The sequence below is a fragment of the Meleagris gallopavo genome, chromosome 9 (assembly GCF_905368555.1).
Source record: "Meleagris gallopavo chromosome 9, MGAL_WU_HG_1.1, whole genome shotgun sequence".
Classification (NCBI taxonomy): domain Eukaryota; kingdom Metazoa; phylum Chordata; class Aves; order Galliformes; family Phasianidae; genus Meleagris; species Meleagris gallopavo.
The window spans coordinates 12,065,006-12,080,064 of NC_139412.1; the positions used below are offsets into that span (position 1 = coordinate 12,065,006).

The 15,059-nt window shown below is 45.0% G+C and overlaps 1 protein-coding gene and 1 long non-coding RNA gene across 3 annotated transcripts in view; one reads left to right on the forward strand and one right to left on the reverse strand.

Moving 5' to 3' along the window:
* LOC100548653 (ligand of Numb protein X 2-like) overlaps window positions 1-10,284 on the reverse strand; it is a 29,552-nt gene extending 19,268 nt beyond the window's left edge. Inside the window, exon 1 of one of the 2 annotated variants that reach the window (XM_085230398.1) lies at window positions 10,085-10,284. The gene's annotated coding sequence lies outside the window, so the exon portion shown is untranslated. The remainder of the gene's footprint in view (window positions 1-10,084) is intronic. The other variant, XM_085230397.1, reaches the window with a different exon arrangement.
* Window positions 10,285-13,882: 3,598 nt separating this feature from the next.
* The window catches only part of LOC146543780 (uncharacterized), a 31,213-nt gene continuing 30,036 nt past the window's right edge, over window positions 13,883-15,059 (forward strand). The window contains exons 1-2 of the long non-coding RNA XR_014884987.1: window positions 13,883-14,058; window positions 14,805-14,929. This is a non-coding gene — a long non-coding RNA (uncharacterized LOC146543780). The remainder of the gene's footprint in view (window positions 14,059-14,804; window positions 14,930-15,059) is intronic.

Below are 15,059 nucleotides of genomic sequence, written 5' to 3' on the forward strand. Positions count from 1 at the left end.
TCTTCGCTACTTTCCTGTCTGAACCAGACTCAGACAGCTCCACTGTTCTTCTGACTGAAAGCTCCCATTTGATCTGAAGCCATCCCCCACGTGAAAAGAAAACATTTCAGCATCAATCACCTCCCAATGCTGATCGATCCCTTCAGATCAGTTAAGGAAGCTTCCAAGGCTAACACCTACCAACACAAAATACTTGTGCTTCGGGTTGTAATATTTGCATAAGATTTTGGCAAGTGATTAAACAGCTCTACTGTCTCAGTGAAAACAAACTCTATGGTAATTTTGCTGATAAACAACTTCTTAATGGGGGGGAAGGGGGCACCACATTATTTACCAAATTCATTCCCTGCTTTCTGTGCCTAAAGTTATGTGTGATGATCTCATTTATGAGTCACTTCAAAACTCATGGAAGATAAAAGCATCACCACAACCTTACTGCATTTTTCTTCTCCGTTTTGTTCTTGCAAGCCCAGATCCTTGAAAGCCAGGTGTGAAGGTTTCATTCCAAAGTGCCAAAGAACCTTTTCCTCTTATCCCACCATCCTTTCCATGAGGAGGACCCTCTTGCAGCCACCAGGGAACCAGGGCCTGGCACCTCAGCCACGAAGCAAACCCATCCCACACAGCCTTCGGCAAGGCAGAGGCAACCAGCAGCTCTGAGAGGGCAACAGGCTCAAACAAGCCTGCCGCCTGCTCAGTGATTCAGCCAGAAAGCAGATGTTCAGTATGAGGAAAATTGCTAACATCTTATTCAGCAAAGATGACTACTGCACAACAAGACAGACCTTAGGTGTCTAGAAAATGCAGTGTTCGAACACAACAGGCACAGCAGCCGGCTGCTCAGGTGGAGCCCAGCTCCAGTGTCCTGCAGCCAGCTCCCAGGGTTGCAGCTGTTTAGCGAAGCTGAAAACCCACTCCATCTGTTGCAGTTTCTGCTGCACAGTCTGGCCTCTGAAGGCCAGACCACCCCAGCAACCCCTGCCATTCTCGTGCTGCTTTTTGTTGTTTATGAAAATGTCAAAGTCTGACATGTGTGTATAGTGCTCATCTAATGCTGTTTTAAAAACACAACAAAAACATCTTGAGTCTGAGTGACCCAAAGAGTAACACACCCCTCCCATATGTGACAAAGAACTGAAGAAAATAAACCTGCACAATCCTCTTGTTTCTTAGCCTGTGTGGGTGAGAGAAAAGATTTCTTTGGGCTCACCTTTATCTTTACTTCCTAAGAAGAACAAAAGCAGTGGTGGATTTTTTTTTAAAAAAAGCAGGATTCCGTGTACTGTAACCTCAAAGAATAGAATTCTTTCGAAGGAAGACTTATCAGGTTGTCTGATCTTTTCCCCCACCAAAGGAAGCTTGCTCCTGGCGCAGCAGCACAGTGCCTCCTGTTCTCAGTCTGTGGGCACAGGCCCCTCTGCCTCCAAGCACTGGGAGCCCCCAGTCAGCGCCTGGCTCAGGGCTGGCCTCCAGAGCACCCCAACTCAGAGCAGAACTTGCAGGCCGCTTCTGCAGCTGCTCAGAAAGTTGTTTCAGAGCAAGTACTCCAGGAAACCTTTCCGCTGTTTTGCCTCCACCTGTACTAAAATAGCTGAAGAAGAAAGTTGGGTCGAGCACCACTGAAAAGCAACATCCCTGCTGCCAACCTCACCATTTCAGCTCTCAGCACTGCCAGGTACCACTCTCACTCTGTTTGTAAGGAACTTCTCTCTTCCCTAAGTTAGTGTGGGGCACAGACACAATTCTGTCCCAGCCTGCCCGCTCACACAGCTGCAGCACACATACAGGTCGCTTTCAGTCACGAACACCCCGGTGCCATCTTCTTGGGGTATGACTTCACTGCTATTCCCAGTTACAGACTGAGCTCACATCACAAGACGCTAAACTACACACCCAGAGCCACTACATGCAGGAATGTAATACTCTTATGTGATTCTGAATCTGACTGTAGGCAACTTACAGTCATCACACAGGAAAATCCAAGGAAAGAATACCAACCCAAACCTGCGAACCAAAAATGCTATTCCAGCCCCTCTCCGAGTGGCCCTGAGGAGCACATTTCCGTTGCCAAAGAAGGATGCAGTCAGGCTACAGACAGCAAGGCGAGGACACGGCAGAAGTGTAAAGGTTCCTCCCTACAGATCAGGATGACAAGAGGAACATCTCCACTAAAAAACTAAACATTAAAAAATCTAATTCTTAATATTAAAAAAATACATTTGTGGCATGGAAAGCATGCAGGAAATACAAGGCTTTTCTATGTTAACACATGTTGATACTGACAGACATTACGACAGCCCGGCTGTAAGAGCTGGCTTTGGGACGACAAGGTGCATCCCCACGTACACGGCTGTGTGACAGCTGTCTGTGATAATTGCACCAGTTATTATATTTATGACTGCATTCCCCTGGGAGACTGGAAATACAACATTCCACGTAAAGGCAACACAATTAGTTTTGAGGGGTGGACAAAACAAAGGCAGCACATTCTGGATTAAGACAACTGAGGGCACACACCAGGAGGGCACCAACCAAAAGCAATTTAATTACATAAAGCAGCAAATTCCCGATGGATCCCAACATAGCAAACCCAGCTCTAACAATAAGCCATAAGAAAAACGGACTCCAAAAAACTGCAAAACTTTCTTCAGTTTTCAATTGGCTCACAAGCCTTGCGCTTCTCTAAATAGGATTTTTTTTTTTTTTTTTTTCCCTAAATGAGAGAGAAAGAGGTTGCAGAACTGTTCTGTAACTGTTGGGTTTGTTTTTCTTTAGTTGTATTTCAGCTCTACTTTGAAGGAAGATTTCATGAGCATGAAAAGCAGCAGGTTTTCCATGGAACACACCAGCATCCTGCCCAAACACTTCCAATTGCTGCTACAGTCTTTCACAACTATGAACAAGCCATCCTTAGTTTATATTAGTCACCAGAAAATAATGTTGAACCATCAGATCTTCATAAGCAATACTTACAGCAGGCTGCTTTTTCCAAAAGGCACAGTACCAAACGCCAGAATACTTGACAAGTGATAATGCAGAGCCCTACTGCGTTTCCTTTTTACTTCCTGATACTGCTGAAGATTAGGCCACTGAAAGTAAAAGTATGAAGCCAAGGCTTCTGTAAACAAGAGGTTTGTCTGGCTATACAAGAAGTAACCCCTTCAGTGATTAACCTTGCCTTCAAGCCAAGAGCTCCTAATGAGGCACCTGGGAGAGGAACTGCTCAGCGCTTACGTGAATGCTTCAATTGAGGAGATCCACATCCAGGCTGCTTTGCTGCACTCCATCTCAACAGAGACCACCAGTTTAAAAGCTCTCATTGTCCCCATCATTTCCACTCATTCCTTAACCATAAACCTGAAAACAAGTTTTATTCCAAAGCCCTTGCATTTTTGTGCTTACTGGACAACTTGGTATTTAACCCACTTGAATTTCTGGGCAAGTATCTGTTTTCTCAACTGTATTTTCCAGGAACAGAATCATGTCACATTAGACTACAAAATACATGCTGGTCTAGAAAACCCAATTCGGAGGGATGTGCTCCAAGGTCTGGTTGATGTCACTGAGCCTGTCCTAAGGAATTTTCTCCTGAGCAGCTGCTGCAGCATCAGCTCTCAGTACGACACATGGGTTTTCATTTTCAGGTGGTTTCAATAATATTGGAAAATATAAAAAGCAGCTTTTTTTATTTGTATTACTTAAAATCTTGCTAGAAATGAATAGCACGAATTGCAAGCACGTACCTGATTTTATGAAAAAGCTACACAAAAATTAAGGAATTGGTTCCTCTGCTCCACTTCTCTCAATACCATACGTACTGTACACTTGTTTCTTAACTCAATTAGCAGTGCCACAGAAACACCACAGCACTGTAACCATCTCACCAGAGACCCAACTGGCTCTAAAGCAGCAGGACAGCACAGTGTGATCCCAACAATCCTTTGTACAGAGCAGGAGATTCTGGTGTTATTCAGTTAACAACACCTGGGTAACGAGCACCTGTAGATTTCCCCTCTTCTCTGTTTTTAACGAGGGATTAAACAGAGAGGTATAAAATGTTTTCCACCTACACTGTTCCTCCAAGGAGATTAAACAATGACTATTTTAACACGCTGCTCTGAAAAATGGATAACCTCAATGCCAACAAATGGAAGTGAAGATAAATGCTGCAGGAGAAGCTGTTTTATTTACATTTCTAGATGCTTCCACTGCATCCATCCTCCTTTCCACACCCTTTCTTCCCCACAAACATGCAAGCTGCCTGCTTTATGGTCAGAGGAACATAAAGCTTATGCAGATTTTTTTGTTTTACCAGTTAAATCAATTTGCTTCTTTGCAGAATACAACACACAGACTTCTGTGAGATCTTCATTGCTGGCAGCATGCACGTATTTTCTTTGTATGCTTCCTTTTTCTTATTGCATCTAGTAATCTCTCTCTAGGAAGTTAAATACCCCTACCTCCACCCCCATCTCACCTACGCTTTGAATTGGGCAACTACCTGCAATTCCATCCCTAAAGATCAGTTAGACATTTGTGAATAAGGTTTTCCACAAAGAAAGGGGGAATCCATGTCTATGATTTAAGGATAAAGGACCTAACCTGTAATAACCAAAACCTCTCCTGCACTCGAAGCAAAAAGCCACAAGCCAAATCAAAGGAGGAGATTTGATGTTGAGATTGAGGTTCATCTAAATATCTGGTGCAATACACACTTTCCTAAGAGCTGGGTTTTGAGGACAAGAGGTAAAGATCCTACGTCACACAAACACCAGGCACCCCTATCCCATCACACACCTTGTGTCTACCTGAGAAGTCCTTGTTTATGGAAAGAAAACAGCACCAGGGTTTACAGAATATGAAATAAGTTTGTAACATGCAGAAGCTTGTCTCAGGTACAAGCCTTGGTAAGTGGCCAACCCTGATAGCTACTGCTCTTGCAGTAGCCTGATGGCACCCTGTACGTTATTGTCTACTTGTGATCTGGGTGTCATAGAATACAGGTCAGAAAAGGAGTGGACATTTTCTATGATAAAGTCCATAAGGGAAGAAGCAGACCGTGCATTATATAACTGCGTGTTTTTTAAGTCCATGTTTAAATATCCTTACTGGGGCAGCTATTAGCATATATAATTATAAACAGTGCAAGGAGTGAGATTGCCTTGGGTAGACATATGGCATTTCTATAGTTCTAGGCCTCACCTGTCTCGTGAGAAAGCAAAGCATTCATCCTCTGTCACATTTGCAGTTGTTACCATTAGAAACATCTGATTAGGGCTTTATTGCAGGATAAAATAACAGAACTTTTAGCTACCTGCTCCAAGGCAAATTTGGGTCTCAGTTACACTAGCACTTTTTTTTTTTTTTTTTTTTTTTTTTTTTTACAGTACACTTAGAAGTATGACACAGTCAATGAAAGCATCCCTTGATACCAGCAGGGTGTTTCACCCTGCCCAGCACGCAACAGTGCAGACTTCCCTTCACAAGGTAACAGGGCATTTCATCAAAAGGAGTGTAAAGTACCATCCAGCCCAAGCATGTTCCAACTAACTAAAAAGCTGAATTAAAAGATAATTAAGTTTGTAGCTCCCTTTACGTACCATCAGATCATGCTAAAGGGGAAAGAAAACAAGTTATCTTCATTTAAAAAAAAAAAAAAGCTAACTAATTCCCCAGACCACAAGCTCTCACTGCAGTTCTTCGGGGTGTGCAGGGAGGTTTGAAAGCAGTTTAAACTCCCGCCAGCCCACGGGCAGGCAGGATGCAACCAGTACCCAAACAGCCTTCCCTACATATGGCAGTTCATAAGCACTACAGGAAAGCGGGGAAAAAAAATAAAGCCTCTTTCCATTAAGGACTACATTCTCCTAAAGACTTAAAGAACAACATTATGGCTCATTTTAAGCACACATTCTATTGCTTAGGATTTCTGTCTTACGGATTCACAAGCTTAAGCATGGTTGCACATCTAATTTAAGATGCATTTTCGCCATACAATTTCTCCTGGTATATCTAGTTGTCCTCAGACTTAAAACAAACACCCCTCCCAGCTTGGGGGGGAATAAACCAGAAAGAGACTTTTTTTTTTTCTTTTCAAGTCTTAACCTGATTCAAAGCTGCCTGTAAGCTGGTATCAGAAATAGGTCTTTAAGAACCATTGTTATCTTTTTAAGGTACATATTTACAGTATGACTAAATTGTTATCTATGTCCATTGCTCTAAAAATAATGTAAAAAAAATTGGCGTGGCCTTCTCAGCAGTTGCAAGAGCTGGAACAGCCCTGCTGACCAAAGTCCTCCCACTACCCACAAGGAAAGCAGCCATCCCTCCTTCGTCAGCAGGCAGCTGCCCCAGCACAACCTCAGGTGCAGCACTGGGCAGGAATGGGGCACAGCCTCCCCTGCTCAGCTCCAGCAGCCAGGTGCCATCCTCACAGGAGAACTCTTTTCCTAAGTCATAAATACAAAAAGGCCCAGAAGACCATTATTTACTTTTATGCATCCTACTTGAAATAATCATACAGCAATTCTTGTCCACTTCAAACGAGATCGTTTAACAAAGGATATCACACAGACCCAAGGCTCCCAAGGCAATGGTTGATGGTTGACTTTTTTCTTTTTCCCCTTCTTCTATTTATAGACCTGTAGAAGGGCTTATTAGATAAGTATCTGTTATTTATTAGTCTAGGGGCGGAGGTTAATAAGTCTGAGAACTTTACAAATAGGGCTGATCAAGAGGTACTCGACTTCCACCAATCACAAAAGGAACGATGGCAGAGATGAGCAAAAATTCTCAAAGAAGAAGGTTACGTTTCAACTCAACCCCTGTCTTATCTGCCACGTGGTCAGCTCTTAATGAGAAAGCCTGCTGCAGCTGTTTGCAAAGCTTGCACGATTTAAGGCCCAGGCAAAGAGCAGACAATGGTAGACAACGCTTTTTTTAAACAAGTCCATTCCAGTACTTCCTTTCCACAGACAATTCCAAATAAGGAACAATACAGTCATCAAAAAAATCTGCTGCACAAAGACCCTCTGGAGCAGCCCTATACATAAAAACCAACCCCCACGTGCAAGCTGCCAATTGTCTCTCCAAATTCCTCCAGCTTGATTCCATTTCCCTCCTTTCAGCCTGCAGTTTTTTCCTGGAGCAGTGCAGTAATTCCCACTACTTTGGTCATCTAAATCCCCTCGGACACTTCCGATGGTTCACAGCATACCAGCTCGTGGACAATTTCTCATCCAGAGTATCGAAAGGTTTAAAACTCAATTCATTTCAAGAAACTTCCAAGGCAAGTTTCAGCCTACAGCAACACTTTGCATGCTATAAATCAGGGTGTATAAACTGATGAGAGACTGTCAAACACCATTCCTAACAACTGTATGACCAGCACCGCTAAAGTAAGCTGAGAAGGAAAAGCCAAACAAGAGGGGTTTGTAACATATCAGCAAAACATACTCCAGCCCATCAGACAACAGCTGCAACCACTCTTGCAAGAAATACACAGTTGGAATGAGATGATGCAGTTCAATTTTCTAAATGAAGTTGGTATCTCAATTTCAGCAGATTTTTTACTTCTGCTTCGCTTTTAATGTAGAAAACAAGAAATACATGGCAATGCACACTGAAGAGTTAAAAGTACAGCAGTGGGTGCCTCGTGAGCAACAGGTACTTTATTCTGGTCACCTACCATTATGCCTAGGACTCTACAATTTCATGAACAGGTAAATTCATCCAGTCACTATGCTTCAGGAAGTACAGAACTATCATTGCTTATGAAACTATTAATTACAAGTGCTAACTGACGTTGCTGGGATCTCCATTCAGCTGGCACTCATGTTATGCACCATAATCCTCAACTTGTTCCATCAGGCATCTCTGACCCTCGTGGTTTTCTAGAGCAGAAGAAGGTCGTTTAGCCACCAGATTCCTTCTGGAACTGTTTCTTTCACCTTTTACAGCTCTTATTCCTCATACCAGGAGGTTGGATTTGTTACTCGGCTCTCACTTCCCTCATTCTTTTGGTAAGAAACTTCAAAAGAAGCCTGTTTTTCAACAGAGAAACTTCCTTTTTGCTGCAACCACTGGTCCCTCTCTCCATTCCATTTCACTAAGGTTTTATGCCAGTGCATCTCCGTTATTTAAATGAGTTACATATACATCATGCTTGTGTACAAGCATAGACACAGAAAGGGAGGTAAGGTTTTCCAGCAGAGCTGTATTCCAACAGCTAACTCCACAAAAGGCTGATCTGGTATTTCCTTGCTCCATCCTCAGCCAAAGAACCCCTCTGTTTTCCCTCTACACAAGCATTAGTGCTGTTGTGACTTCATGAGCTTCTTCAGGCAGCAAACTTCATTGGAGAAGGCAATAAACGTGACCACTGACATCCCCTTCCAGCAGCAGACATTCTACATCTGCTTAGATGTATTGTAATAGAGCAATTCAAGCATTAAGAGTTTCAGCTTGCAACTTAGAAGTTTTGTTTTGGAGGAGCCATGCGCACAATCTGCTTTTTTTTATTGGAGAACTGCCAAAGAACTCTGGCCTTCAAGCACCAAGGACAAACGTCAGCGCTGTCCCTTAGAGGCACAGCACACAGCTGGCACTGCTGCTGCAGGGTAACTACTGTCCTGTACACCACATCGTACCACTCAAACCCAGGGCTCCTCCGGAGTCTCCAGAAGCCAAAGGACTGGACTAGACACCTCTGGGGCCTTGTGACAGTAACATGAATCTCTCTGGGCTGACTTGTGCGCCATCACCCTGCACCAACATACTGTTGACACAGCAGAGACCTCTCACAACACTTCTATCTGCCTTGGGTTGGAATAGCGTTTCCTAAGGAGCCTTTACACAGTTCTGGTCCTTGGCTGTAAAACAGGAGCAGAAAATGAAATTACAGCATTACTCATTTGTAGGTTTGGTAGCAACAGGAAAGCACTCATTTTGCATCTCAAGTGCTAAGTGAGACCACAAACCAGCTGAAGGGATGGCAGTATGCTTCCAGGCCCAGCATACAGCCCCCAGTACACCCAGGGGGACAATTCTCCTTTGCCATCTTCCCACTGGCACTGCTCTACTGCCTGAAGCAGAGTGAGGGTAATGGCAGAGGGATGGGGATACCAGGCAGGCATAGTCCAACATGAGCTGGGCTGTACAGCCTGGAAATGAGAAGGGAACCCGGGGACACCTGAGAGTAGCCTTTCAGTATCTAGGGGAGAGGGAAGGGGGGAGGACTTATAGAAAAGAAGACATTCTTCAGCAGGGTCTGCTGTGACAGGACATAGGGAAATGGTTTCAAAATAAAAGAAGCTGTTTTCTACAATAAGAGCAGCAAGGCACTGGAGCAAGTTTCACAGAGAGGTGCCCCATCCCTGAAGACAGTCAAGGTGAGGCAGGACGGGGCTCTGAGCACCTGATGGAGCTGTAGGTGTCCCTGCTCATTACAGAAAGCTGGACTAGATGACCTTTAAGGCTCCCTTCCAACTCAAACGATTCTACTGAGCGCTCTGGGACTGCCCCTTGTTTTGACACACGGTCTGAAAAGCCTGATGAAAAACCTGGCATTGCTAGCTGAAATAAAAGTGTTCTAGTCCTACTGTACCCCTCGCACAGCGAGCCTCCCAAAACCCTTCCAGAGCATTACCTCATCCGTAGCACCTCGTATATTTATTACCTCCAAGGTATTTCCAAAACGTCCACACCGTCACGTTGCTCTCCTTTGCCCATTATCACCATTGCTATTTATTAGGCTTTTCTGCATTAATTACCAGCGCAGCATCAGAAACGTGCCAACTTAGCGCATCGCTCGCAGGAACGCAGCCCCGCAGCCTCCCTTCACACCGGGCCCCGCCAGCGCACTTCTTCCTCACACAGCCGGACCGGGGGCCGCTCCCAGCGCCGCCCAGCACGGCCGGGCCCAGCGAGGGCTCCTCGTGGCGGGCGCCGTCCCCGCACCGCGCGCGGGAGCCCCGGCCGCAGCGCCCTCCCTCAGCCCCTCGCGGCCGCCGCGTCCCTGGGAAACGCCGTCCCCGCCGGCCCGGACCCCCGCCCCGACTCAATCCCGCGCCCGTCCGCCGCTCACCTGGAGGAGAAGGGACGGGGCGGGAAGAGGAGAGGGAAGCCCGGCGCCGACTCGGCCTGCGGCGGCGGCCGGCGCGGCTGCCGAACCAAGTTTCCGGGCGGGGAAGAAAGTCGAAACGTACGTGAGGAGGAGGCAGCGCAGCCCGCCCAGGTGCTCCCGCCCGGCGCGGTGCGGCCCGGCCCGGCCCGGCCCTCCCCTCCCTTCGCCGCGCTGCCCTCCTCCTGCCGGGCCGGGCCGCCCACAGCCCTGCCCCCGCCGCCCGTTCCCCGCGCCGCTTTCCCGCCTCACCTCGGCGGGCTGCGGCGGCTCCCCCCGCCCTGAGGCGGACAGGTGCGCGGCCGTGGGAGCGGCCGTAGTGCGTAGCAGAGGGCAGTACGGTAACACAGCAAGAGAGCTGCTTCCACAGGCACTCGGCCGGTAAAGAAATAGATACACCAAACCGTTGCCTTACTGAAGGATTTATTAGCGAGGAAACCTTTGTACATCAACAAACGCAATGGGCAGCGCAGGTGGAAGTGGTGCACACCAGTCTCCGTTTAATCATTCCAGCATGCCCCACAGCTAAGTAAACCTGAATCTCTGTTTCTGTAGGGGCTGGAGTTTTGTGGCATTTAGGCAAAACCATCTGAGCAATCATGAAATCACAGAGTAATAGAAGGGTTGGAAGGGATGTTGAAGCCCACCCAGCCCCAAGCCCCGCCATGGGCTGGCTGCCCTGTCCTGCCTGGCCTCGGGCACCTTCAGGAAGGGGGCACCCACAGCTCTCTGGGCAGCCTGTTCAGTACTGGTCCAGAGGAAGAAGATGGCTTTTTACTTTAGACATGGACTGACTGGTCTTCATTTCCTAATTCCATGTTAAATTTGTTATCTTTTTCATTTTGTAACTCAGTAAATCTGTTGTCTCTTCTTGTGGTCTTTCAGTGAGGGGCTGAGCAGCGTTACCATGTGAAAGGGTTTTCTTTTTGCAGAGGTGAGATTGTAGCAGACTCAACGAAAACTAAAAATGCAGTATGGCACTTTCTTCTGTTTACTGAGATAATTGTAGGGAATCCAGTGGATCCAAAGCATACCTGGCCAGCAATGTGCCCTCGCAGCCCAGAGAGCCTATTGTATCCTGGGCTGAAACAAAAGCTTGGATGTGAGGAAGAAGTGTTTCTACAGTGAGGGTGGTGAGGCAGTGGAGCAGGTTGCTCAGAGAGGTGGTGGTGCTCCGATCCCTGAGACACTCAAGGTCAGGCTGGATGGGCTCTGAGCACCTGATGGAGCTGTAGGTGTCCCTGCTCACTGCAGGGGAGTTGGACCAGATGACTTTTAGGCACCCTTCCAACTCAAATGATTCTGTGATTTTGTAGTATCTCACTAGTTTGAGACTTTGTGAAAGCTTGGTTTTGGGGAAGGAACGGTGATCAGCAGCCGGCTGGAGCTGTGTAACTGCTGGAATTGCATTGCCTTGCCAGCTCACTCAGGAGCACCAGAGCCCCGTGTAGAGGCATCAGGCTGTGCCCGCACTGTGAGCCAACCTCACATCAGAGTCTGTGCCCATTAAGCCAGAATTCATTTATATTGAACATTGGCTTGCATCTGAGCATACAAAGGCTGAGGCCATGCTCTGTGGAGCACTCTGGGGCAGAGAAGTTTAAACCTTAGCATAGAACCAGTCTCATTCATGCAGCCTGCAATTCAGTTGGTGAGGACAGGAAACGTGTGGGTGAACGTGGGGTATGGAAAAGACAAACCCCAAGGAAATTTCAACTGGATGCAAGCCTTTAAAATTAGGAATCTCTGTCTGGTTAGCACACACTGGAGATGTTTATCATGTCCAATGACCTGTTTTTCTGAGTGGACAACGTGCCCACGTATAATTAAGATATGGTGAAAGTTTATTGTATAAGTGTGCTGGAATTTTGGTTTGGCTTTGCAATAAAGGGATCACTGAGTCACAGTTGCTTAACAGACCACAGAGGATACAGGTCTCTGCTGCTGAGCTACCATAAATGTAAAGAACTCAAATTAATTTATTTCCCAGTCCAGGCAACAGCATCCACGCTGTAAATAAGGCTGTGGCTTGATGACACAAAGCCTTTGCTGTGTGATTGGCTCCTAGCTGCACCTTGTTCCTGCCCTTGCAATGCAGCATGCCATTCCTTAGATGTGCCTGCAGCTCTTTGTGTGGCTGAAATGGGAACTGGATCAGGATACCAATCCATCAGAAAAACAACCCATGTGAAAATATGTGTAAATGTATTTTAAATTATATAAACATATTTAAAATAGATGCATGTGTTCTTTAAGTTCCTCTATCATCTAGTTTGTAATTCAGAGGCTACGGATGGATTTTGTTCTTCCTTACAACTACAGGAGCAAGCAAAAGTGTAGCAACATGGCTAAATGTGAAACTGAGCCTGGTGAGGAAGGATTTGTTCCTCAAACAACGGTTGAATATTCAGTCTGTAAAGCATAAATGGATTACTTTACAGGATTGTTGTGCAAGCAGTTAATGTGTTGTGTGTGTTTGAATAGCACCGCATACTGTTTGAGATGTACACATTTTGCATTAAAGACAGCTCATCAATAGGGAGAGTTTTTCTGGTAGCACTCAAATTATAACCCAGGTTAACCATACATTGAAGAGAAGGTCAATGTGATGTCTCTTCCCTGGCATCTTAACAAACTCTGCTGTCTGTTGATCTCCGCTCTCCAGTGCTATTGATTTCAAGACATCAAAGTTCTTCTGTGAAACTCAAGGAGTCTTTTTGTTGTTGTTCATTTGGACTGTAAGTTTTGTTAATTTACTTGTGCACTTTTTGGTAAATGAGAAAACTCCCTGTGATAAAATAGAGCAGACTCAGTTCCAGAGCTCTGTCTGCTCTGATTGTTGTAATTACCTGCCTGTGATGGCATCATTTGTACAATAACTCCTGTCACGCTATGTGCAGAAAGATTACGGGCCACATTTCAGTGCAATGCACACATCAGCATTAAAATGCCACTTTCTGATGTACAGAACTAGATACATCAAATATACTCGCATGTTTATGGAGTATTACTATTTTTTTATTTAACATGAAGGTTTGGAAGGCATTACTTGTAAAATCTGATAGTGAAAATAGAAAATGTATAAACAAATGATAGGATAAATAAGAGCAGGAAAACTGAATGGAGAAGCAAGATCTCACCATGCAGAGATTTAGAGGTTAGTTTGACACCATTAATAATGCATAAACCTCGGTCGACGTGTGTGTTTCTATCGTCCTCTTGTGGGAAGGTACAAAGCATAAATGACTACATGGTAATAATTTGGGAACCAACTTTGATGTTTCATCACAAACAAACCTAAATTCCCAACCCACACACAAGAATGTAAACACACTTTGAAAAAACATCCCACAAACAAGGAGAGAGAGTCATCCCAGGAATTTGTGATTAAATGGCATGGAATCTCCCTTTTGCAGAAAGCAGACCAATGGAGGTACGCATGCGTGAAGGCATGGTGGATTCAGCTAAAACCAAGGTGCTAAACACACTGCTCAAATTCATCTCCCACATTCTAAAGCACTTTCATTCCTTTTACACTGTTATGTTTGCTGCAAATTCCCCTTACGTATGCATTGCATCCTGTGTATGCGGGAGGTAGCTGGTGTGCCATTATTCCAACTGTATGAACGAGAGCAAGCACTGTGTTAAGAAAGATAGCGTGAGAATTTTGTATGTTAGTAATAACTTATGGCTGCTTTACTTTCCCATTCTTCCTTGTGGTGTTTTATTAACAGTGGTTAGTTATTAACTATGCTGGGTTCCTTTATTTGTTGAAGCTGTAAAACGCTTTCACTAGAAGTAAACAGATTGATTCTCTGCTTGTAGGAAAGTGTGTTTGGCAGATACAAAGAGGACATCTGGCTTTCCCTGGGAGGGGACTAGCCCATCCTGCTTGCTACAGTGGTGCAGATATGATAACATGACACAAAAGAATTAAGGTACGCGAGGCAAATCGCTTTTCACGTTTGTTGCTTTGAATAACATCAGTGACTATTTTGTCAGTGTAAAATCATACTGTTGAAATGCTGCAGCTACTTTTAAACCAACAGGTTTTTGCTGATCACAATCATTCTGTTGCAGCATTTTAAACAATACTTGAAAAAAATAGCACCTATCGAGAAAGTGCAGTAACAACAGGTAAATAGCATTTTATTGGGCTGATTTCCATGTCCTACTGAATCTTCCATTATTATTTGACAGGACTGGATTTGATGTTTTGTAGTGCAGAGTCCCGCTGCCTTGGCTCCCTTCCCTTATTAACTCCTTCTGGAGGGAATGGAGAGGGAAAAGAGATAAGGTACTCTCAGGTTGCTAGAAGTTATTTTAGTAAAACAAGTGCAGTGCTCAGTTTTACTTCCTAGCCCCTAATTCCAATGCTGTTCTCTTAATTAAAACTGACAACAAATAGTAAGTAGACTCTATCTAAGAGAATTATCTGTATAATTGTGTGCCTGGGAGGAACTGTTCTTCTCAAATGTTGTATTAACTAAATAACGTGTTTCTGAAGAATTTAGAATTTGACTTCTAGCCACTTTTGTTCTGTTAGCCGTTTAAAAACAGATGCTGACTTTCTGCCCTCTGTGTTTATGAAGACTGTATGCTTCTTGGACAGTTGGGTCAGGAAAAGGCTGTGTATGTCAAGGGGTATTATCGTGTCCACTAACAGGAAACTCTTCCCCTTCAGGTCCCAAGTGAGGCCATGGCAGCATGCTGCAGTCTTCCTGGAGGAGCAGGAGTCACAGGAAGTCTGTAGCACTACTCCTAGTGCACACAAATTCCCTGCCGCTGTGGTTTGGAAGCAGCAGGAAGGTGAGTGTCTGTCCTTGGGAGTATAGAGCATAGTGTGATATTTTTGGAATGTGTTCAAGTCTTGCTCTTTAATTATTTGGAGATAATAGAGCATCTTTATTTCTCCAGAGTAAATGTAAAATAGCCTACA